The sequence below is a fragment of the Helianthus annuus genome, chromosome 12 (genome assembly GCF_002127325.2).
Source record: "Helianthus annuus cultivar XRQ/B chromosome 12, HanXRQr2.0-SUNRISE, whole genome shotgun sequence".
Lineage (NCBI taxonomy): Eukaryota > Viridiplantae > Streptophyta > Magnoliopsida > Asterales > Asteraceae > Helianthus > Helianthus annuus.
In genome coordinates this window covers 137,931,167-137,954,420 of record NC_035444.2, presented here as the reverse complement: position 1 = coordinate 137,954,420, position 23,254 = coordinate 137,931,167, and the positions used below count along the sequence as shown (strand labels likewise).

The following is a 23,254-nucleotide window of genomic DNA, read 5'->3' as shown; positions in this document are numbered from 1 at the left end:
GTCTTTTCAATCTTCTTTTATTTCCCAATTATGCGTAACATGCTGCTTCATTTTTGGCATCTAAGATTATTTTGGCGTTAATTATATTCATTAACTACTTGGTATTTTATGTTTCTTAGACCTGTCACGTTTAATTAATTGTTTTTGTGTCACATAGATAGTTTTTTTGGCGTTATAGCGTTTCCTTGGTCAATTTTTTGGCGTTCGTGGCACTATTAATAATTCGTTACGATTCATTAATGTCACACCCCAACCGATGGCGGAAACAGCGGGATGAGACGAACAAATTGCTCAAAACATCATAACACTATGTGACAATAAAATTTAAATTTCATTTCATAGGAAGACAAAAAATGTCATACAACATCCAAATAAAGAAAGACATTGTTTCATAACATCAAAATAAAAGTTTAATCTAGGTGTGTATCTAAGTCCACCTAAATCTCGTTTCTTGACTTAGCATCATCTCGTCTCAACCTGCAACATGTATTAAAATATATCAACAAAAAAGTTGGCGAGTATACAAGTTTTTATACATAGCATAATATAGATTAAAAAGTTTAAAGTCTTGTATCCAACATGAATCACAATATGCAAGTTACTAATATGCTGAAACGGTGTAATATATGTTCAAACCCAAGTATGCAACGCATTAATTTTGCCTATCCCAAAGAATAACGGGAGGTTAACATGTTTAACTTAACAATACCCCAAGTTTCGTGGGCGGTGCTTTAATCCTATAGCGCTATAATTGTTAAGGTAGGCTAGCAAAGTTAATGAGCATATATCGACACAAGAAGTTTACATAGCATACAAGATTCACAAGCATCATATAGTTTCATGTTAAGCATGGATAAAGATTAAAATAGTTTAAGTGTTGTGTGATTTTGTATAGCATACATGTTGCACCCAAAATGAAAAAGTAAAATGGGATCGAGTATACTCACGGTTTTGTAAGCTTCCTACTTGATATCCCACGAGTGTTTGGTTGATTAGAATGGAACACCGTGTCCTTCTACACGAAGAAACGTAGGCGTGTGAGTATTGGATGGATAACGGTAGAGTAAAGATTTGGAGTTTTGAGTCACATGAAAGTAAAATGAGAAAAGTAATCACCTAGCACACATAATACTTGTTCTTGACACTATGAAACTCAACAGAGTTAGAATCTTTTCATGGGTCAAAATGCCCATTAGAATCGTAACAAGTATCATGGCTTTAGATGATGTAACCTACTATCTTGACAAATGACCACTAGTTCATCATCAAAAGTTTGGTTACTTGAATAATATGTAAGTTATATATAGTATATTATAATATCATATAGGTCAAGCATGAGGTAGGAGGATAAATCCTCCATTTAGAAACCTCTTTTGTATATCACATAAGTCATGTATGAGGTAGGAAAAACAAGTCTTCCATTTAGGTACCTCTTTGGTGTCCACCACTACACATGTTGTCATAGACAACAAGGAGGGTCATGAACATACAATAAAGAATGAATTAACTACAACTAATCTAAGAAATCATCAAGTAATGTGTGGATTTTCAAGTAGGATAGCCCAAGCTAACCTTAAAATCACACAATCTTCAAGCTTCAAACTTGTTCATTACTTGTGGGTTAAAACCCTATCAAAACAGAACTTTTATGAGGATTAAACCTCTGATTTTACATGTCAAAACCTTATTTTTAAGCCCAACTAACCATAGGTTTAATTATAAGCATAAGGACATAGGAATGTTTATGAGAAACCTCAAGTTTAAATAGTTTAACAAGTGTTTAAATCAAAACAGAAAGTTTTCTTCACTTTGGAGCCTGTTTTGGTGATGTTCCAGGCCTTGGTTTTCCATGGAAAACTTGTGGAAACGTATCCTAATGTTGTTCCAAGTGATTATAAAGAAGAATCAAAGAAAAAGGTTGAAGAATGATGAAGTTTTGCTCACTTAAGTGACTTGATATGATTCTGATCTTGCTTCTGATTTCCAGCAGATTTGAGAGTGAATTGAGAGTGTTTTGAGTGAGTTGCAAAGTGGAAAAAGTGTGGAAGATGCTTGGCTTTATAGGGAAGAGATAGGTTGAGTTTGGTGAGCAATTAGTGAAGAAAACACAAGTTTAAACTCAATAAAAACACCAAAACCCACCAATAAAACGAGTTGTTCAATGTTTCTGCGGATCGAACCCACTCACGGGGCGTGACCCACATAGGGTGGCCGAGTCGCAACCGGTGAGCCGCCCGGGATGTGGTTCAAGTTTGATTTTTGACATAATCACCCCCTAGACTTTCATATAAGCATGTTTTAAGTATATTTTAGGGTATTTTAAGCACAATGAGCGTATTTTAAGGTATTTTATGCACAATGAACATAAGTAAGGATATGTAATGAAATAGAATCATAAAAATAATGTAAATAAGTATAATTAAGCATATTTGTCATGATTTAGTATCAAATTTGCATAAAAGTCACATCTTTGTAAGTTTGACGCATTTTGCACAAATGGTGAATAAAGTGTCATATGTTTGATCAATCTATTTGTACGAATAAGTATGAAATGTGTGCAACATGAATGTAAAGAGAATACGAATTTCATTATGATTCAAGTCTCGGATTTTACATTGATTACAACGGAAAGACGATTAAAAGAACACAAGACTTCCAAAAATAGAAATACAAAAAAGACTTTCTAATTATGGGAAGTACGAAAAAGCTGGGCGTTACAGTCTCCCCTCCTTTAGGAAATTTCGTCCCGAATTTAGGAAGTACTAATGAAAAGTTGTGGATACTTGGTCTTCATATCACTCTCGAGTTCCCAAGTAAATTCAGCGCCACGTTTTCCTTCCTATCGAACCTTAACGATAGGAATTTGATTGCGCCTCAAATTCTTGGTTCCTCGGTCCATGATTTTGACAAGTTTTTCCATAAAATGCAAAGTATCGTTGATTTGGAGATCTTCGAGAGAAACTTGAAGTCCTTCTTCAGCTAGACACTTCTTGAGGTTCGAGAAATGAAACCTTGGATGAACGTTGTTAAGTTCTTGAGGTAAATTGTGGGCTAAATGTGACATTTGTGCCTCTACGACCATCATACAAATACGAATCCAGTGAAATCTTGTGTTTCATTCTCTGGATTTGTACAATTACATGTGACATTTACACATATCAATTCTTGTTCGACTTCAAGCTTTTAAACACTTTCTGGAAAGTTATACGCAAAACTATTACGTAAACGTAATCAGTTTAACGCGACATACACTCCAGAATAGTGACATAAGCTTAACATACCTTAAATAACCTTTACGTAACTTAGAAATAAGTTTTGAAGGGTTCGGTATGGCAAAAATAAGTTTATTCGATCATAGGGACTATTTGCAACAAACTGAAAAAGTCTGCCGATTCGCGTAACAACGTACACTCTGGAACAAGGTCACAAGCTAAAAATACCTTAAATATCCTTAACATAGCTTAGAAATAAGCTTTGAAGGGTTCGGTATGCGAAAATACGCTTATTTGATCACAGGGTCTAAAAGCGTCAAAACTGCGAAAGTATGCAAATGCGTGCATATCTTGCGTTCTGACCATATCCGGACAACCAAAAATTTTTGTAATCACTAAAATATTATATTTTAGTGATAGGAATGCAAAAATACTATTTGTCGCGCAATTTGGATCGTTTTCGCATCCGTTCGAGTTTCATCATAATTAACCAAAAAACGCAATCGTACGACCAAATGAACCGACATCTGTGATATTTCCAAGCATATTTCAAGTCCCCTATGCTTTAACATCCTTTTAGAGCCTTGAAATTGGGATAACGGGGGTTAAACGCGTCGAAAAACAAGTTTCGAAGCTGTAGGGACCTGTTTTGCCAAAACTGAAACTTCAGACCACTACCCTGGCTGGCGAGCCGCGACAGAAACCTTTGTTTGGGTCGCGGGGCACGAGAAACGATGCAGGCAGAAACCAGTTTTTCATTTAAACAGCCTGCTGCCCTTGTTTTCAATCCTTGTTTCTGATTATTGTGGGCTATTTGTGTGATCAACAAGGCTTAATTTCCTGGCCTAACACTTGTAATGATCTTTGCTTCCTTGATCACCACACAAAACACTTGTCATGATCCAAAAGGTTCAAGAATTCATATAAATAGCAAGCCCCATCTTCATTCTTCTTTGCTCATTTCCATTCACTTCTCTCTAAGCTCTAAGTTGAGGCTACCACACTTGTTGGAGGCCTCATACCTGAGCATTCTTAGACTTCTTTTCCATCCTAGAGCACTTATAAGTGTTCTTCCTTGGCTTGTTTATTTATTTCAAGCTAAAAGTCAAACAGTGTTTGACTTTCAGCTTTGATCATGATTTGGTCAAGTCAAAGTTCAATTGAACTTTGCAACGTGAGCATAATCAGGATGGTTATAGTCCCTTGCGACTATACCTACTGATTACCACGTTGACTAGTCGAAGTGACGATTCAAAGTTTTGTGAAACCTGTGTCACTTCAACCATCAAACAAATACCAAACCAATGAAATATTGTATTTCATACTTGGGATTTGTATAAATATGTGTATCATTTGCACATATCAATTCTTGTTCAATTTCAGGCTCTAAATCGCTTTCTGGAAGGTTAAACGCGCACTGATGCGTAAATATAACTAGTTTAATGCAACAAACACTCCGGAACAGTGACATAGGCTTAAAATACCTTAAATAACCTTTACATAACTTAGAAATAAGTTTTGGAAGGTTTGGTGTGCCGAAATCAAGTTTATTCGCTTACAGGGACTAAATTCGACAAACTGCGAAAGTATGCCGATTCGTACTGTAACAGACATTCCGGAACATGATCATAAGTTAAACATACCCTAAATATCCTTTACATAGCTTAGAAATAGGCTTTGAGGAGTTCGATGTGCTAAAATAAACTTTTGGTCATTCAGGGACTAAAAGCGTCAAAAAGTGCATAAGTTTGCATTTTAGCGCGTAACTTACGTCCTGAATACATCCGGACATCCAAAAATTTATGTAATCATTAAAATATTATGTTTTAGTGATTGGCTTGATAAAAATCCATTCGTCGCGTAATTTGGATCGTTTTTCGCGTCCGTTCGTGTTTCGTCGTAATTAACCAAACAACGCAACCATACGACCAAACGAACCGACATCCGAGATGTTTTTGAGCATGTTTCATGTTCCCTATACTTAAAATTCATTAATGAGCCTTGAAAATGAGTTAACGGGGTTTAAACGCATCAAAATAGGCCTTAAACATGTGCAGGGACCAAAATTGTAAATATTTGAAAATTTCTGGAACTGGTACCCGGTGGCGCTGCGCCACCACCACAGGCCTCTGCCGTCGCGCGACGCCAGCACCTTATCTGGGCAGAAACTCCATTTTTGCAATTGTAGGTTCATTTTCAGCATTTAACATGAAGTTGAGGGACTATTTTGTAACATTTTCAATACCATTTGATGGTTTTGGTATGACATTTGGTTTGTTTAAATGGGACCAAAATACATTCATTAACATTGATCACCTCGTTCGTTAGTAGGTAGTGGTACCATAGGAATTGACAACTCCCGTTCCTGACATCCTAGGTATGTTTGGACGGAAGGAATGACCGAATTCGATAAATATAACTCAGATAAACCTTTAAATCCGTTTAGGGGCTTATCGCCACAGTCACAAGGCTTGAATGTATGCATTTTCACAACACCGTGTAGATGTTTGTATCAGTAAAGCATGCATTATTTCACAAAAACTTTTGATTTATTCAAACACTTTGTTTTGTACACTTTTACATATGGTTAAGTAGTCACTTTTTGCTTATCATACATTGTTTACACATTACATGCTTTACATTTGACATTAGACATGGTTTTCACATAAACATTTTGACATTTGATTATACATAAACGTTTTTACATTGGTGGTTTGTTTGGTGAGTGATTTAAGTAACGAGGCGTGTGTAATATGATAAAAGCATGGTGGATACGCCGCTGGTACTTCCTATATATAAGTGCTTTTATGATATTACATATCGTAGCGTTATTTAAACCATTTCAAGTTAGACATAATACATTTTTACACTTATATCATATTTTCATGAAACATTGTTTTACAAACAACATATTTTATACAAACTCATCTTTACTTGGTTATTCACTTCATTTTGCATTGATTCTTTTATATCATCTATTTCCTCATCGATTTTTTTATGATTTATAAAACAAAAACATTTTACAAGGATCATGGCTACTTTTGTTAAACATTTTCTTTAAACTTATAAGTCATTTTATGCTGACGTACCTATTTTCACATGTGTTTCAGAAACTGATGCATAGGATTAATCAAGATACACTTAGGCGGACTTGGGCCTTAGTGACATTAGAAGACACAAGACTAGTTAATTATGTTATGTTTCTTTGTTTATTAAGACATTGCAACTACTTTTAATCAATAAAACAAAATTTCAATTTCCATGTGTTATGAAACAATGATTTTGTTACAACACTCCCCGACGTTTCCGCCACGATTTGTTGTTTTACGTGGTCGGGGTGTGACAGAAGAGTTGGTATCAGAGCTCATGGTTATAGGGAATTAGGTTATTAGTAATGCTTTGACCTAGTCTATAACCTTCCTAGGACCCTAAGACAAGATCCTTGTGTTTAGATCTTAAAACAATACCGTCACTTATCCTTAGGTGATTACCACAACAAGAACACAAATTTCAAATCCGCTTTGAAAGCCAATCGTCTGTTCTAGGGTGATTTATTATAAGGTTTTGAACCCTCTGAGTTTTCAAAATCTCATCAAAGTTGGGTCTTATAATGTGAACACATGCAATCTGGAAGGGTGGATGCCTGTACTCTGAGTAATCTGTCTAAGGCTAGAGTGTTCGTACAAATCCACATAATCGGACCAGTCACTCTTACCTGGGAACTCTTGGGGTGAGTGTCCGCTTATAGGCTAAAGCATGTCTTCGCAATACATTATTATGACCCGCTTACTTTGATTAGTCACCATCTCATTTGTTTGCCTTAGGTAACAAACAAATGATCGCAATTTTTATGCATTGCCATTCTGTGTTGTTTATCCGATGACATTTCACTTGTTTCTTCCTATGCTTTTCATTTCTTCTAGAATGTCTCTTCATCTCAGCAACACTTAAATGTCCAAGCAAACTGCCAAATTTGCCCAGCAAATAGGCGAGGTAATCCTGAAGTCTGTGGATTTAGGTATCACCATGTCTCGTCTCAATGATGGAGCCACCCAAGAAGCATCGAAAGAAGCAGAAGCCAAGCCTTTGAAGAGGTCAAGGAAGCGTAAAGCTTCAAAGAACCCTCCAGTCGTTGCACCAAAACAGGCAGAACCTAGCCTGGTGACAGCACCACCAGCCAAGAAGCCATACTTGGGAGCTGCCCCATGGTGCAATCGGTGCAACCGTCATCATTCAAATCAGATACCCTGCTTCAAATGTACCCATTGTGGACAATGGGGACATTTGGTTGGCATATTCGGCTTTGCTATTCAAGACAGAGCTGCTGCAAACCTTGCTGCTGCTCAACCTCCTGCAAGGAAACCTTATGCCGGTACTGCACTGATGTGCAACAAGTGTAATGCACCTCACCGAGCTTACCTGCATTGTCGTCTGTGTGCTTCATGTGGACGACTCGGTCACCTGGCAAATGCTTGTCAATTAAACCCAATCCAAGGTGGTCCAAACCAACCCCAAGTCAACCCTGCTCAAGCTCGTTTACCATCTAGTATTTGGTACAACTACGGCGAGACGAGCTATTTCAGGAATAAATGCCCAAAGATTGTCAATGCAAATCCAACCCACGAATGAGCGTTTGGCCGATCAAAAGAAGCTGCTGCTTTAAATAATCTGAACTTTCATGCTTTGTATCTTTTGTTGAACCCTGAAACAATCTATTTTGTTTATAAATAAATTGATTGTTCACAATTCTGATGTACAAGTGTAGTTACATGTGTGTATGGCATTTCCCAATGATACCTACAACAAGGAACTGTGTTCTTACAAACTACTCTTGTGGTTCTCCGATTCAAGTGATCGCTCATAATTTCCTCGGAAATTCTAAAGTACTCATTTCATTCTAAGAAATGAAGTACAGGAAATAAAGTGACATTATGAGTAATTGTGCTTTTGCACATCAGTACTTTTAATTCCTTGGTTAGAAAACTAAGGTATTTTTTTATCTCATACCCGTATCATCACATTTTGGTTTTCATAACAATATACCTAGTATATGTTTGTTTTCAAAAACAACCTTCATGATTTCAAAATATTTCATATAACTTGAAAACAGTTTTAACACGGTATATTTATCAAAAGCATGACTTCAAAAGCATTGTCTATGTTTTCAAAAACAACCTTCATGATTTCAAAATGTTCCATATAGTCTGAAAACATTTTTAACATAGTATATCTACTTAATACATCAAGTGCATGATTTCAAAAGCATCATTCATGTTTTCAAAAACCTTATACATAATTTCAAAATTCATCTCGCATGATTTTAAAATATTTTATAAATATACTTATCTAATAAACCTACTTTATGATTTCAAAAAGTATTATGTAAGATTTCAGAAACATTAAACACATTTTTTTAAGAACTCCATGCATAGTTTTCAAAAATATTTTCCTCATACATTGACTTAACTTTCAAATTCTGCTTCATATGTCGCCTTGGCATATCTAGCACCTCAACTTCATAAGCATTTTACCTCATGTTTTGACTTAAGCACGTCTAGTGCAAGGTCTTGAACGCCTCCCGCTTTTCAAATTCTAAAAAAAAATCCATATGGGATCTTATTACCTTCATAATTAGATCCTTAAGGATGGTCATCGCTCTAATCAAAGTCCTTCATTGGATTCCTTGTGTACCATAATTCGAATATTACGATTCTTTGAAATCGAAATCGAATTTTCTTCTGAGATCTCCCTATCTTCATAATTAGATTCTTGGAAAAGTTTAAAGTGCCAAATGAAATCCATGGATTGGATTTCTGGTGTGCTTTGAATACATGTGCACAATTAACAAAACAAATTGACAAAATGATAACAAATTTAAAATCAAGTTAAACAATTATGTGATTATGTGTTTATGCATTTTGTGTTTTCTTTTATGCATTTTGTGTTTTTGAGTAATCTGGATAATTCGTTATCCAAATCCTCGTAGAATCTTCCATATCTTCATATGAGGGATTCATAGTAGGATATTCAAAAGGTACTAACTTAAATCCTTAATTGGGCTTCTCCGTGATAGTTAAGACCCATGGATTTTATAGTGCCATTCCATGATTCAAAAAGAGACCCTTTGAGTGGTCTAGTCAAAAAGATTGATTCAGAATCTGGTTAAGAATGATATGTGATGATACAAGCTGAAAAGACACCTTGGTGGTCTAGTTAAAGAGATCATTTATTGATTCAATTAAAAGGACCCTAGGGTGGTCTGGTCACACTCATCACAGGTTTGTTCATTGGTTTTCCCCTACACATTATAAAATACACTTTGTGAACTATGCAACGAATTACGTAATTATGGACGCGTACATAATTATGAAATTCAGTGCATAGGAACCCAGTAAGATTTATTATGTGTAAGAACCGATAGTGGCAACAATAACGAAATGTGAACAATGTAATGGAGGTGCGGTGGACGCACCAATGGCGCTTTATATACTTGTATGTAAGTGTCCCTCATACATTGCAAGCACGATGTTATTTAAAGTTACTAGAAGTTCAGGACTCTAACCAGTGTTGTTTGATCTTTTCAACTTCATGTTTCAAGCTCTCACAAGTTTCCTCTAGATAAATTTCGGGATGAAATTTCCTGAAGTAGGGGAGACTTTGACACCTGTGTCACTTCAACCATCAAACAAATACCAAACCAATGAAATATTGTATTTCATACTTGAGATTTATATAAATATGTGTATCATTTGCACATATCAATTCTTGTTCAATTCCGAGCTCTAAATCGCTTTCTGGAAGGTTAAACGCGCACTGATGCGTAAATATAACTAGTTTAATGCAACAAACACTCCGGAACAGTGACATAGGCTTAAAATACCTTAAATAACCTTTACATAACTTAGAAATAAGTTTTGGAAGGTTTGGTGTGCCGAAATCAAGTTTATTCGCTTACAGGGACTAAATTCAACAAACTGCGAAAGTATGCCGATTCGTACTGTAACAGACATTCCGGAACATGATCATAAGTTAAACATACCCTAAATATCCTTTACATAGCTTAGAAATAGGCTTTGAGGAGTTCGATGTGCTAAAATAAACTTTTTGGTCATTCAGGGACTAAAAGCATCAAAAAGTGCATAAGTTTGCATTTTCGCGCATAACTTACGTCCTGAATACATCCGGACATCCAAAAATTTATGTAATCATTAAAATATTATGTTTTAGTGATTGGCTTGATAAAAATCCATTCGTCGCGTAATTTGGATCGTTTTTCGCGTCCGTTCGTGTTTCGTCGTAATTAACCGAACAGCGCAACCATACGACCAAACGAACTGACATCCGAGATGTTTTTGAGCATGTTTCATGTTCCCTATACTTAAAATTCATTAATGAGCCTTGAAAATGGATTAACGGGGTTTAAACGCATCAAAATAGGCCTTAAACATGTGCAGGGACCAAAACTGTAAATATTTGAAAATTTCTGGAACTGGTACCTGGTGGCGCTGCGCCACCACCACAGGCCTCTGCCGTGGCGCAACGCCAGCACCTCATCTGGGCAGAAACTCCATTTTTGCAATTGCAGGTCCATTTTCAGCATTTAACTTAAAGTTTAGGGACTATTTTGTAACATTTTCAATACCATTTGATGGTTTTGAGGCACCCCTAGTATTCCAAAACCTTGTGCCCACTTGGAAAGTCCAGATTGAAGCTCGGATTTCAAGAAACGATCCTAACGGTCTTGGTTTTCCTATAAATAGCAACACCCACTTCACTCTCAAACTCACACCTTTGAATCTGAATTGGTTCTCTAAGTTGATGTGTTTATCACTTCATACCTGAGAATATTTGGATCAAAGCTTCCGTTCTTGGACCTGTTGTAAGTATTCTTTCGTTCTTTTACGCGTTTTTGTCGTGAAAGTCAAACTTTGTTTGACTTTCTGCATTGACCAGTTTAAGGTCAACTTGAAGTCCGTTTGAACTTCATAACGTGAGGTTAATCACGATGGTTATAGTCCCTAGCGACTATACCTACCGATTACCACGTTATCTAGGCTTAGTGACGAGTCGTAGTTTCGGCCAAAATGCGTATTCTTGCGTATTTTGTAACCAAACTACTTTTGGGTATCAAGACCCTTTGTCTTGATATTAAACTTGTTTTCAAACTTCGTTAAACATGTTTTAACATGTTTAAGCTCGTCACTTTTAGATTTATGCTTATATAGGGTCGTAAGGTAAGAGATCTAATCAATCTCTTATACTTTCGAACCCGACCCATTTGGTCGATCATTAGGATCCGACCAAAACACATTAGGTGACCATAGTTGTATAGGGAATAACCTTCCAAGGTTATACCTTATGGTCACTTCGTTTAGTTAGTTGTATGATAGGTAGTTTATATGCCTTAGGTAAATTACCAAAATACCCTTTTTACGCCAAAATTCATTTTAAGCATATGTAACATAATTTTTGACATCCAAACTGATTAGGAAACATTATTAGACATGTTAAGGCATATAATACTTGTCATAGGACTAGGTAGCCGTTCCGTACGCGTTTTACGCAAACGACGCGTTAAAGTGGCGTAAGCTATCTTAACGAGTCGTAATGGGTCGTAAGCACTTAGTATAAGTTTCATTTTAGAATGTAGGCTTTGTTAAACCATATTACATGAGTTCCTATACTCATTTGGTTTACGAAACCACATTTTATCCGATCCCCCGATTTAGGTCCGTTTATTTACATAGTTACCTAAGGTGCCGTTTGATTCCGTGATCCCTCTAGCTTTGCTTCGTTGTTATTCAAGACTTCTAAGCACGCTTAAGTGAGTACATAGACCCCTCTTTTACTGTTTTTCAAACGTTTTGGGGTGAAACACATGTACCTACTTGTTACTTTCATGCTTTCCATGTTTTCATATCATATGCTTGTTATGTTCATTAGTACACTTATAGTACATGATTTCATTGTGTTTTTGCTATGTATGTCCTTTGTTGCATACTTAGTACGTCGTTTTACATGTCATTTTATGCTATGTATGTCCATTTATTTGCGCATACTTAGTACATTGTTTTACATTACATTTCACGCTATGTATGTCCATTTATTGCATACTTAGTGCATTGTTTTACATCATATGCTATGTATGTTCATTGTTGCATACTTAGTACATTTGTTTCACGTCACATACTATGTATGTCCATTTATTGCATACTTAGTGCATTGTTTTACATCACATGCTATGTATGTTCATTGTTGCATACTTAGTACATTTGTTTCACGTCACATGCTATGTATGTCCATTTGTTGCATACTTAGTACATTTGCTTTTCATCACATGCTTACATTTTGGTATGACATTTGGTTTGTTTAAATGGGACCAAAATACATTCATTAACACTGATCACGTTGTTCGTTAGTAGGCAGTGGTACCATAGGAATTGACAACTCTCATTCCTAACATCCTAGGTATGTTTGGATGGAAGGAATGACCGAATTCGATAAACATAACTCAGTTTAACCTTTAAATCCGTTTAGGGGCTTATCGCCACAGTCACAAGGCTTGAATGTATGCATTTTCACAACACCGCATAGATGTTTGTATCAGTAAAGCATGCATTATTTCACAAAGCATAACTTTTGATTTATTCAAACACTTTGTTTTGTACACTTTTACATATGGTTAAGTAGTTACTTTTTGCTCATCATACATTGTTTATACATTACATGCTTTAAATTTGACATTAGACACGGTTTTCACATAAACATTTTGACATTTGATTATACATAAACATTTTTACATTGGTGGTTTGTTTGGTGAGTGATTTAAGTAACGAGGCGTGTGTAATATGATAAAAGCATGGTGGATACGCCGCTGGTACTTCCTATATATAAGTGCTTTTATGATATTACATATCGTAGCGTTATTTAAACCATTTCAAGTTAGACATAATACATTTTTACACTTATATCATATTTTCATGAAACATTGTTTACAAACAACATTTTATACAAACTCATCTTTACTTGGTTATTCACTGCATTTTGCATTGATTCTTTTATATCATCGATTTCCTCATCGATTTTTTTATGATTTATAAAACAAAAACGTTTTACAAGGATCATGACTACTTTTGTTAAACATTTTCTTTAAGCTTATAAGTCATGAATCCTAAATCAATAAAACCTATGTATCTCACAGGCATTTTTATGCTGACGTACCTATTTTCACATGTGTTTCAGGAAATGATGCATAGGATTAATCAAGATACACTTAGGCGGACTTGGGCCTTAGTGACATTAAAAGACGCAAGACTAGTTAATTATGTTATGTTTCTTTGTTTATTAAGACATTGCAACTACTTTTAATCAATAAAACAAAATTTCAATTTCCATGTGTTATGAAACAATGATTTTGTTACAACACTCCCCCGACGTTTCCGCCACGATTTGTTGTTTTACGTGGTCGGGGTGTGACAAGTTTCGGTCAAAATGCACGATTATGTGCATTTTGCGACGTAACTATTTTCGGGTATCAAAACACTTTGTTTTGATATCAAATTTGTTTTCTAACTTAGTTAAACATGTTTTAACATGTTTAACTCGTCACTTTTAGTTTAGTGCTTGTTTAGGGTCGTAAGTCAAGCGGTCTCAATAACCGCTTAGACTTTCGAACCCGACCCATTTGGTCGATCATTAAGATCCGACCAAACATATTTTGTGACCATAGCTGTATAGGGAATAACCTTCTGAGGTTATACCTTATGGTCACTACGTTTGATTAGTTGTATGATAGGTAGTTTATATGCCTTAGGAAAATGACCAAAATGCCCTTTTTGCGCATAATTTCAATTTAAGCATATGTAACCCAAATTTTGACACGTAAACTGATTGTGCAACATTACTAAACATGTTTAGGCATATAACACTTATCATAGGACTAGTTAGACCATCCGAGCACGCAACTGCGCGCGCGTTAAAGTAGCGTAAACTATCTTAACGAGTCATAACGGGTCAAAAGCACTTAGGGTTGATTTCAAATCAGAATGTAGGCTTTGTTAAACCATATCATATGAGTTCCAACACTCATTTGGTTTACAAGACCTCATTATACCCGATCTCCCGATTTAGGTCCCGATTATTAACATAGTGATTCCATACTAGGTGCCACTTGATTCCTTGGTTTCCCGAGCTTTGTTAGTTCACTTAATCAAGGATACCTTGCAATCTCAGGTGAGTACATAGCTCAACTCTTTTACGCTTTTAATTGTTTTGGGGTGATTCATATGTGCTAAATGCTTTTCAATTTTTCATAAACAAAGTCTATGGTTTATATAAAACATAACGATTTCAATAATGTGAACGAACTTGTTGGTGTGTTAGTACATAACATGAATGACATTCATTAGCTTTGATCAAGCCGACCAGTAGTATGTTATGGTACCATAGGATCTGACAAATCCCGTTATCAGACTATCACCGTGGATATGGGGGTAATGTGGGTAACGACAGAAACTGTTTACTGATTAACAAATCATGTGTTGGTTTGTTAGTCTTGTTAAAGAGGCCTTTCGGGGTCTATTAAAGATACCCCATGGGTGGTATAGTCGAGTCACACAGGTTTGAATGTACTCTTTAAAGAACGACCAAAAGTTGTTTTCACAATTAAAACACGAACGATTGAACGATGGTTTATAACACGAACGATTGAACGATGGTTTGTAACACGGACGATTTGAACGATTTTGAATGATTGGTTTATGGTAAGTGATTAGATAACGGGACGGGTGTAATGTGATAAAAGCATGGTGGATACGCCGCTGGTACTTCCTATATATAAGTGCTTTTATCACATTACGTGTTGTAGCGTTATCTAGATCACTTGGACGAATGTTTTCAAATAATGACACACAACGAGGTTTACTTAAAGATATAAACCATACGATTTTTCATGCAAGACGATTTACTACTTGGTTTTACAAAGACAAATGTTTTCAGTTAAGATAATTGGCTACAAATGTTTTGTTTTACTTATATCAACTTGTAAAGTTGATAAAACATATTGCAATATCATACACTTTTGATTTCAAGGTACATACTCGACAACTCTCGTAGTTGGTCGAGGTATTACAATATGAATTCGAAGCCATGAATTTGACATACAAAACCTATATACTCACTGGCATTTTTTTATGCTGACTGTTTTCACATATGTTTCAGGTTCTATTATGTGACAATTGTTGATTGTTTGCTTCATGTAGAATGGACGCGAGCTTTAGTGACATAAAACTTGAAAGACAATTGTTGTACTTATTTAGTTTGTATCAAAACAATGTATCTATTAATGAAATAAAACAAAACTTAAATTACCCTGTGTTATGAAAAAATGATTATGTGACATGACTCCCCGACATTTCCGCCGCGGTTTGTTATATTACGCGGTCGGGGTGTTACAGAAAAGTTGGTATCAGAGCTCATGGTTATAGGGAATTAGGTTATTAGTAATGCTCTTGACCTAGTCTATAACCTTCCTAGGACCCTAACGCGGGTTTTCTTGCGTTTAGATTCTTAATACAATACCAATCACCTATCCTTAGGTGATTAACAAAAACAAAACACAATTCATTCTCTCGAGTCAAAACTTTTTCCAGAACTTCACAAGAAATCATCTATCCTTAGATGATTTGTTTTAGGCTTTTAAACCTTTGCTGTTTTCAACTCTCGTCAAAGTTTGGGCTTTAATAATGTGAATATGTGCAATCCGGAAGGGTGGGTGCCTGTACTTTGAGTTTTCTGTCTAAGGCTAGAGTGTTCGTACAAATCCATATCATCGGACCAGTCACTCTTACCTAGGAACTCTTGGGGTGAGTGTCCGCCTATAGGCTAAAGCATATATTCGCGATACATTATAAAGACCCACTTACTTTGATTAGTCACCGTGACGTTTGTTTGTTTTAGTTAACGAACGAATGGTCACAACCTTCGTATTTCGTCGATATTTTCAAATACCTCTTTTGTTTATTCAAATGTCAATCTCACACGTTTCCCATGTTTCCTTATTCTTTTAAAATGCCTCCTAGACGCGATCAAACTTATAACAACTCTTCAAAATAATTCTGACACCCTAAAAATATATAAAATATCCCAATACGTCCTAAAATACACCCCGAATACGAAAACGGGCCCTGAATACCTTTATTTTTATTAAATTTAATTAAAAATCAGATTTTTTAGGTTGTGGCGGGCCGCGAAGACATAGCCTTGGTCTTACGCAGGACGCGACCGAGTGAAGGGTGGCGAAACCCTAGCCCGCCACGTGGCAGGACACCCGGAGAAGCTATGCGTGTGATTCGACGAGGCTAGGGCCTACACCCCTAGCTCGCGGGGCACGTAAGACCCCCCCCCCCCCCGGGCTTTCGCGGGGAGCGACCAACTCGACGAACAGCCCTATAAATTCCCTTGATCGGCCTTCAGTCCAACTCGTTCAATTCTCAAACATTCTCTCTGAATTTCTATATAGTAGACATTATACTCGGGCATTATACCCCCCTAAATAACGAAGTTCTGGCTCGTTGTAAGTATCATAGCCCCGGTTTCGTATTAGATACGATGCCCGATTGATCTAGGGTTCCGTAACGGCTGTCGAGGTTCTACCGGACGTAATCGTTGGAATGCCGTCTCGGGGAGGGTATTACTAATGTAAATATTGGGTTATTATACTAACGCGTGTGCATTTGTGTAATTAATAGATAATCACCAGGAAATCCTAAAGGAAAACCCTAAGACAACAATGTGAGTAATCCTCTTTTTGTGTAAACCTTTTTGTGAGTAATCTCCTTTTTGCAAATTGTTTTTTACAAAACCTCAATTAATTTATATTATAATAAACAGCTATTGAGTATTTGTATTCTATAATTATCGTCGGTATGTTGGGGTTTTGTATACAAAATTTGTTACTACATTGTGAGTAGTAACATGACCACAAGTCGGGTTGACAGTACCGTGGGTGGTAATTAAAGTAGATGGAAACAAATGTAATTGCGCGACCGCCCTCAATACTGTACAATGGTTTTACTTATCTTGATTAAACTGGGATTCACTCACCGGTATTTCCCACTGACAAAATGTTTTTAAATGCGTTTCATGTAACAAAATGTGAAAGCCAAATAGAAGCCAGCTGGACAGCACTGAAGGTTTGGAAAAGTGTCTATAAAGTTACCTAAAATAAAGAGATGTTTTTATTAAATAAAATAGGGTTTATCCCTATGAAACTGTGTGTACTTAAACCTTGGGATTTTTCCCACGTGTTGAATATTATAAAAGTGTGGTATTTTACTCTGATAAAACATTTCCTAACTACGGTCCTGATGTAATGACCGCTGCCAAAATGATAAACACCGATACCGCTGAAACTGGTCGCGGCCGCCAGTTCCCGGGTTATTAGGGGACGGGGGTTGCGACAGAAGGTGGTATCAAAGCTAAGCCACTGATTCAGCCACAGAAGTGTTCTGCTGACACCAAGATATTATTCAAAATGTTAGGAAATTATCTACGGAACTACGTGCATATCTGTATTTTATTATTGTGTGTTATTTGACTATTTGTTATTTTACAGTATGAACGACCAAGGACCTTCAGACGCTTACCGTCAGTTGTCCAGCTCACCTAAGGACAAAGGCACCTCTTCACAGCCTACCCTTTCAGGGTATTCAGCTGACAATGAAGATGAGATATTCGTGTTCAAGGCCCAATCTGAAGAGCCATTCCCTCCTAAGAAGAGAGGATGGTTCAGCAGAGGAGCGCATGAACGTAGGAAAAGAATGAGAAAGTTACAACAGCAACGTGCTTTAGCAGCTGCTAAGAGAAAAACAGATGCTCACACTTAGGATATGCTCAATAGGAGTCTAGCAAACTTTCATATCTTAGCAACTACAGCTGCAGACCCTAATCTAGAGCAACTCATAGCACCCCAACCATTACCCTTGTTTCCCACGCAACCAATGGAGATTGAAGCCAACCCAGAAAACCAAATCCAAATGCATGATTTTGACCCAGCAAAGATACCTAGAGTGCCAGTACCCAATCCCTTAGACCCAAACTACGACCCGTGGTTTGACGACCATAGGGATTACCAGCAACGTTACCCAATACCCGAAGAACCTATGCCAAACCTAGCAGCTTACCCAGATCTAGGCCCATATTATGATAATGATCAATACATCAGGGAAATTCTAGAGAATCCTTACCCTTACCAAGAACTCATGCCCCAGTTCCCAAACCCAATACCAGCACCTGCACCCCCAATGAGTGCAGAAAATTTGCAAGAACTCCGAACCTTTGGTGAGGAGATTTTAGAAGGTAGTGAAAGGATGAGGCAGATAGGAGAACGACTCGTCTGGAAATATGATGAGCGTAATATGGACTTTTGGATGAACCCCTATCATTAGTAATAATAGTAATAATAAAATAATAATATATAATATGTGTGTATGTTTGAAAAAAAAAATCTAGACAATAGCTACTGATGCCTAATAGTTGATGTGCTAAAAGTGGTCTAATTAAATTAGCTAAATTAAACCCTAAACTAGACTCTCTAAGTTTTAAATTTATAAACTAAGACTCTCTAAAACCTAGACCACACAACCGGCAAGTGTACCGGTCAATGTAGTATAGCCTAAGTAAATCCGAGTATCGAACCCACGAGACTCAATTAATTACGCTAATTAGACCCTATCTAGACTTAGACTGACACAAACTCTAACTGTTTTTATATTTGAGGGGGTTTCTAAAAATCCTAATAATTAAAATTAAATTAAACTAATTAACTAGACTAACTAGACGCGACTTCGGACGAAGGTTTTAAATCAGTGATGATGAAGACTACCTAGGCTAGACGCAAGCTTAACTTGGAATGGATTTCTATTCGAAACTAATGTGATATGAAACCGGGATCTTTTGATACAAAACCTATTAAGACACCAACTAAGCCCCTCAACCCTTCTCGAGGTGAAACTTATGGCACTACCTAGGCCATTACGACTACCGGTTGTTAGATTTCCTTACAGTCCTCTAACTTCTTGAAAAGTGCCCTAATATGACAATCTACCTTACAGCGTGAAAGTCTAAGGCAACTATGGTTTCTAACTTGGTTTAATAGACACGAGATTGATTAGGGAACTAAGACCGATTTCTTACAAAACCTAATCCTATCTATATACCAAACCGAGACCTATTAATAACCCCGAGCCTTACAGCGACAAGATTAGTAGAACACTTGATTTTATACGATTACCGAATATTACTTCTAAGGTTATTTCGCGCGATTTCACCCTAAAGAATTAAAGATTTATTATGTGATATAGACACTCACCAAAATCTAAAACCCTAGCACGACTCTATTATGTGATAAAGACCGTCACCAAGAATCGTACGAAGCAATAATCAATGATCAAACAATATCAAGCACGCATATACACCAAATCAAAATTCCATAATCGTTTACTTTTCAAGAAAACCTATAAACCATATTATTAACGAATAAAATCCAAACTTTATTAAACCGTTGTCATAAGCCTAGGTAGTTTATGATATTTAGCCGCTAAACATGTCCACAAACGCAATAACAATCATAAACAATTCTGAATTCATCGACAACGAGCAAAGAAAAATAGAAAACTAAAGAAATCGAGTAGAAGAACCTGTTTATTCCTTGCTCTCCAAGCATCCCGCTCGATCCCGTAGATTATGTAGCCTTGATTTCTTGCACCAAAGATCTTAAAATTCGTCCAACTGCCTCTGATCTTGCGTCTGATGTTGTATATGATTATTTTATATTTGACGTCAATTGCTGTCCACCAAAAGTAACCCCTTGCGTCCCAAGATCCCTCTATGCGCAATGGGCTTTACATCTTCACATGACCCACCAAATTCCTACTCACGTAAACATGTTGGATATAAACATATTTTTTTCAGCCCACTAGTTTTTATTATGCTTTTGATTGGCTGGTCCCCTTTTCTTATTGATAATTTTTTAGCAGCCTAGACCACTTCAATTAACACATAACATATTTATCGTAATTGTTGATGTATTAAGATATAAAATCAATAAGGCAGCCCTTTCTTCAATTAATATATAGAGATAAGTGGGTTCGGCCAAATCATGGAAAATGGCTGCAAATTTTACTTCGGTCTCTGGCACTCCACTCTACCCAACTGGCTGGTCATTTCCATATTACTTGTTTTTGCTCCATTTGCACCAGCACCTGGCAAAACACAAAATAATATAATATACTACTAATAGCTAAATAAAACAAATAAAAACTATACATTAATTATACAATTTACAGGGGACAAATATGTGTATTTTACTCACATCAATAGTATTGTAATTTCAATTTCAGTTGTATTGTAATATATATGGATGCATAGTATAAAATAGAGTAAGTCGCAATGTTCGACGATTTTGATCAATATGCGTATTGTGTGATTGTCTGCATTAAATTTTGTGATATTAATATGTGATAAATATTTAAAATCCAGATGGACAACGAAGTGAAACAGGAAAACTAGAATAACGATAACCCGAACAACAATAATAATGGAAACCAAGTGGATAATAGTGTCATCCAACACATAGTGGCACAGGGGATTATAGACGCAATGTCATATATTATTAAAACAGTTAAGGATAATAAAAGTAACAATGGCAGTAAGCGACCTACTGAACCAGAACACAGCGTAAACAATGGACCAATACTTCAAGTGCCCATTCCCAAAAGAAGAAGAACCATGTCTTATGGTTGTTCTTACAAGGAATTCTGGTCCTGCAAACCAATAGAATTCTTGGGCAATGAAGGACCCATTGCAGCTCTACGCTGGATAGAAAAGACTGAGGCAGTTTTAAAAATAAGCAAGTGCGCGGAAGAGGATAAGATAATGTTTGCTTCCAATCTGTTTAAGAACTCAGCCTTAGAATGGTGGAACACTATCCTCCAGTCTAGGGGAAGTGACAGGGTTTATAATATGGAACGTGTAGGATCGTTTTCAGACCCGAACGAGTCGATCAGAAGAATTTTTCTCAATACGAAAGGCGGAAACAGACGTATCGAGGTCAATTCAGCTAGATTTACACTTTAACTGTCGATATTATTGATATAATGACGTTTTACAGTGTGACAACACTTCGGCAGCACTTCGTTGCTCAGACCGGAAAATTCTTATCTGATTTCGCTTGGAATGGCCTATATATAGGCGTTGTGATTCCGCTTGAACATGACCATGTTCATTTCAAGCGGAAATAACATAAATAATTCAAGCGAAATCAACATTTTAACTCAAGCGGAACTAGAATCATTTTGATTTCGCTTGAAATGACCTGGTGTCATTTCAAGCGGAATCACCTCTAATTCACACTTTCTTGTTTTTCGTGCCCTGATCTAACTAGTTCTATACAGGACTTGATACAAGACGAAGTCGACAGACGCATGCACCAACAGACTCCCCCTCGAATGTTGACGAGTCTTAAAGTGTCGAGTCTTCGCATCTTCAGTCTTTATCAGCCTTCGGGCTTCTCTTCGAAGTATCTAACACTGAAAAGCATCCTCAAATCTCTCTCTTTTCTTCTCTATCATCACCATCAGACTCCCCTCGAACAAATACTCTCCCTCTCGAATGTTGAATCTTTAAATTCATCAGCAACTTTTGTGTTCTACCAGCTTCCAGAAATAAAACATGGCTCTTAGCATCTTCAGACTCCCCCTTTCAATAAGCTGGGATCGCAGTCTGGCTTTTACAGGTTCAAGAACATTGCCTGGCTCAACACTCTGCTCAGAATCGAAATCCTGGCTCTCTTCAATCACAAGCTTCTCAGGATCGATTAACCCAGCTCTTACTCAAACCTGCACATTCTCTTCCACAATCATAAGTTTTATACCATAAAAATTTTGCAATCTTAGACACCACTTGCAAATCTCTAATGAACCACTTGCAAGAAAGATTTTAAAACCTTTTAAACACAATCTTCTCCCCAAAATAATGTTCATCATGTTTAGCACTTGGAATTTTGAAAATCAGCTCTTCAACACCAGTTGTCGAAAATCTTTTTGGATTTTTCAAAAATTTATGCTAAAACACACTAAAAATCTTTTTGAAATTTTTATATAAAAGAAATGCAGTAAAGAATATTTACAGACAATCTTTTTGTGAGTTTGTATAAGAGGATCATATCAGTTTCTGAGACAAATCACCAACATTGTTAAGCTTTATTTCATTTTAAATTCTAAACAATTCACCTAGATTGTAAGTATACTGATCCATTTTAAATTTTCACACAAAGTTCAACTGTTTCGAGATACTAGATTAATGTTTTATTTTAAGAACTTAAACTTATTCGCATGTCCCACCACTTGAATATACTCTCGTATCCAGATCCCAATATTCAGTCTTACAGGTGAGTATACCTAGATGATATCTGTAAGGGGTTAGATGCGAAACCGTGAGAGCTCAGGTCAGAACTTCGGTTCAGCAGAGAGATGACGACTCGACTTTTGGTGTGTCCCCTTTAGAGGATCTTTTCTTCAACAGCACATGATTAGCATTTTTCAAACTTTCATCATTTTTTGTACTGAGGGCTGCGCTATATTTCAAGCAATTTGCAACGTATTATACGGGACCTAGGCCATTGCTTCCGCAAAATCAGAAGTCCCGGGATAATACCCCAGATATCACTGAGTATAAAGACCTAGTATCTCAGAAAGAGGGACCTTTCAAACAAGATTTTGGGGGTTACCCATATATCCAAGAAATGTTACCCACGAGATAAACAAGTTTGAAATTTAGGTTTATATCTCGGAAACAATCTACTGAATGTGTAAAAACCTACTGGCACATCCACAGTGAGATTGTTTATCACATTTAACTCTCCAATTCTTTAGCGTGTTGTGATAGTTCACTAATGTACTATCATTTCCTCTTTTCACAACAAAACTTGTTTTTGATTTTATCATGTTTTTGTATTTTTCAAATTTTCTAATGTTTTTGGATTT

The 23,254-nt window shown here is 36.5% G+C and overlaps 1 long non-coding RNA gene across 1 annotated transcript; it reads right to left on the bottom strand.

Moving 5' to 3' along the window:
- Positions 1-312: 312 nt before the first annotated feature.
- On the bottom strand, positions 313-20,118 carry LOC110897042. The gene is made up of 2 exons (XR_002568389.1): positions 19,910-20,118; positions 313-477 (listed from the first exon to the last, which is right to left on the bottom strand). It is a non-coding gene; the product is annotated as an uncharacterized LOC110897042 (long non-coding RNA).
- Between the last annotated feature and the right edge of the window lie 3,136 nt (positions 20,119-23,254).